Here is a 3,948-nt window from a genome sequence, read left to right as displayed (position 1 = left end):
GAGTTGGAAAAAATCCTCCCTGAAGCTTTTTCTATATATTTTTCTTCTCCCCCAGGATATAGGCAATTAACTTTTATGGTGAAAAATTCAGTTGTTTGGGATTACAAAGACAAATAACCAAAGATAAAATCTTTACCCTGAGGGCCAGGTATGGTGGCTTATATCTGTAACCCCAGAGCTTTGGGAGGCTGAAGCAGAATGATGGCTTGAGCCTAGGAGTTCCAGGCTGCAGTGAGCTGTGATGGTGTCACTGCACTCCAGTGTGAGTGACAAGGTGAGATCATGTCTCTTAAAAAAAATTATCACTTTGAAAGAAATTTTCTTTAATATTTTATTTCATTGGTTCCCAACTTTAAGAAGGGCAGAGCTTGTGTTGGTACATAACTAAGGAAGCATAGAGAACAACAGCAACAAAAATACCTTCAGAATAAGGGGAATGTGTATCGATTCTCCTTGGTTAGAAAACATACAAGCCTCTCTTAGTCCAAGGTCGCCATTGTGTTTTCCTTTTTTGACAGAATCTGCAGGCTTAATACTTTCCTTTCCAGCTTGAAAGGATGTCTCCTTCTTTCCGCTCCTTGGTGCTCTATCTTGAATAGTCAAACAGAATTATAAGATGCTTGTGGGAAGAAAACAGTCATTTTCTGCTTTATTTGTATAGAGCCTCCAGCCAGCTAGTGTGATGGACACAGTATCTGGAGAGTCCCGCATTTCAAACCTTACTCTAAGGAAGATTACTTTGATTTTCAAAGTCTCTGGACCACAGAGAGATGGAGCTCTGTCTGTGAGACACTTACTATAGAGCCACATGGCGAGATTGCCATAGAGAAGACACATAAATAACCACAACTGCCAGAAAATAAAGCTGGTAATCTCTAGAAATGCCTGAATACATTAAAATGAAATATAACCCAAGACTCTGGTTCTTTAGACCCCATTGAATACTTTGTTCTCAATCAGCTGATAAAATTTTAATTTATCATTGCATGTTTATGATAAAATGTAACATAACTCAGTAATTACGTCCATTAATCCTCTCTCATTCATAAAATGGCATATGTGTTGATAATCTACATAATTGTTTACCATGTGTAGTATTATAGTGATAATCTATGAATAATATAAAAGTTTGCAGAAAATTAAAGTATATGGAACTGTAGACAGAGATAAATTTTTAAATATTTAAGGTTTTGATCTGCTCATATAGTGAACTGGTGTTTTAGCCATTTGAGCCACCTAGTGGTAATAGACGTGAGATATGATTTCTTATTCTGAAAAACAACGTTAAACAGTTTCCAATTTAAAAGGATTGAACTGAGTAAAGCGAATCATCACCATTATATATTATACATTTAGCTTTTGAATTAATTTTTCTTTATTGGTAGATTAAATATTAGAAAAATTATAAAAAGTTTTTTACTTATTTTATTTCTTCTAATAGAGGCCAGATAACCAAGCAAATTAAAATGATAAAAAATTATAATTGAAGCAGATTCTTTCAAAAGGTATAAGAAAAGGTGATCAAATATTTAGTGGACTAAAATGAATAATGCATTTTCCAACTTAATTATATTCAAACGTAACCTTAGGTAAGTGGTCTCAGGTATAGTCATATTCTCTAAATCTGTCTTCTAGCCAGTCATTAGTCTGTCTTCTTATATTTAAAGAACAAAACTGAATCACTAATCTGTTCAGTGGTCCATTAGAAATGCTCTGTAACCAGATTACACTGTGTTTAATTTTAGATTTCTTTAACTGGGAACTGTAGATCAAAGCAAGTTTCCATTTTGGCTCTGTTCTAGTATAATAATTTCCAGCAGAGCCAAATCATGAAATACTGCTAACTTCACGTGTTAGAATCCACATTCATCTTTGCCTTGTTAACTTTTAAGGAGTTTTTTATTTGTTATTCCAAGAATGCCAGGTTCTTTGGTTTCCTGCTTTCTTAAATTGCCATATGTCTCTAAATAGGTTTTTGGTTTTTTTTTTCTATAATCAGAATTAGCACAAAGATAGATAGTTTTGTCTTCTTTGAATTTGCCGGCCTCTCTGCTTGGTAGGATTGCAAAACTATCTTATGAACCCAGCAGAGAAAATATCCTCTCTTCTTGATGATCCTGCTTGTTTGGAACTCTGACCTTCTCCATTTCTTCTGTGGTTTCGCTGGATAAGCTGAAGACAAATCTTCACGTGTGGTTCCTGGAAGCAATGGCATGTAAAGCTGATCTAAAGTCTAGAGGACTGAAGAGTGTCAGCTCAGAGCAGACAAAACCTTTAAGGAGTAATTGAGCAGGGTAAAAAGGCAATAGAGTCTAAAAGAGGAAGAGCTTCCCTAATATATAAGATACCCAGGAAGATCAGTGGGGGAACAAGATAATGGAGGGAGATTTCTGCTACAACAGAATGGTGTCTGCTATTTTGCATCCCCCACCTTTTTTTTTTTTTTTTTAAAGAAATACCATTTTTTCTGGACAGAATGTGTGAATTGAGGGGTAGAGGTGTTTCCTAGGCTGGGCCAATCAGAGAATTCCATGAGTCGTTTTGAACTTAGCTCTGGTGAGAAGTCTGAGATAGTCTCTGGTGTCAAACTTAGGAGATGTGAATTGTGGTGCTGCTTCCTGCTTTATGGAGAAAATCCATCCAGAAAATGAGATGACAGCCGAGAGCAGAAACAGGCAGAGACACAGAGGAGGGAACATGTCTGAGCCATGCGTTTTGGAACCAGCACATTTCCCCTTTTACTTCAGCTAGTTGGAGTTGAGTTTCTGTCACTTGTAACCCAAAGAGTCCTGAACAGAACAGATACTGCCTGCATAGTCAAGTAACTTGTTCAGTGAACAGAACATTCTGGAAGGTGAGAGAAAAGAGCAGTTTCCAGAGTCCTGAGAATCAGGAAGATAATGATCAGCAGTCCCCACCAAGACCTGATATTAATCAAAACAGGGTAAGTGACTGCATTTAATATTCATAAGACACTGAGAGAAGGTGTGATGACATGGGTGTCTGAAGAATTGCAGGAGATGAACTTTTCGTTTACCTTAAAATGCTCATTCCAGACCATACATGTTTCCTTCATTTCTTAATATTAAAATATTTTACTAATATATTGTGATGACTAACTTTTGGAAGTAGGAAGTACCAAGATGCCTAATAATAGCTTCTGGGTTGGGGCTGAGGCTGTGTCAATATTGCATCTGTTATGCCCATGGCCCTATTTCAGTAAAACCACTCCATTGAGCAAATGAGGCTTTTCTAAAACCTTCAGTCCCCAGCCATGTTTGGTATCAGTGACCTGCCTGTCCCCTTCCTGTCCCCATCTCACTCATAGCTCATTAGGATAATTCAAAATTTGAAAAATTGAGTCTTCCATTTTTCAAATTTTGAATTTTCAAATTTGAAATTTCAAAATTTGAAAAATGAAGACTAAGCACACAAAATTCCAAAATGAACTTCAAAAATGCACAGAGACTGCAGAACAGTAGTAAACTCACTTAGAGAATATGGGGGAGCAGGGCTTTCCTTTTTTCTGGGTGCATTTTTAATGCACAGTCGTAGAGATTAGCTAATGCTAGGGCCTGGCTCATATACCTGGACTTGGTTTCCCACCTTCATCTCATTAGCCACAGGCTTGTTGAATGAACTGATTAAGAGTCATGGCTTTAGCTTCTACCAAGGTGCTAATGGCTCCCAAATTTACATCTCTGGTACTAAACTCTTCCTTTTTTTTCTTTTTTGAGACAGACTCTTTGTCAGGCTGGAGTTCAGTGTCGTGCACTTCAGCCTCAACCTCTGAGGCCCAAGTGATCCTCCCATCTCAGCTCTCCAAGTAGCTGGGACCATAGGTAGGTGCCACCATGCCCAGCTAATTTTGTTTCTTTTTTGTAGATACAGGGTCTCCCTATGTTATCCAGGCTGGTCTCAAAATCCTGGGCTCAAATGATCCTCCTC

This window comes from Sapajus apella, unplaced genomic scaffold, assembly GCF_009761245.1.
Source record: "Sapajus apella isolate SASKATOON/1434 unplaced genomic scaffold, GSC_monkey_1.0 scaffold53, whole genome shotgun sequence".
Classification (NCBI taxonomy): domain Eukaryota; kingdom Metazoa; phylum Chordata; class Mammalia; order Primates; family Cebidae; genus Sapajus; species Sapajus apella.
This window is presented reverse-complemented; position numbering follows the sequence as displayed.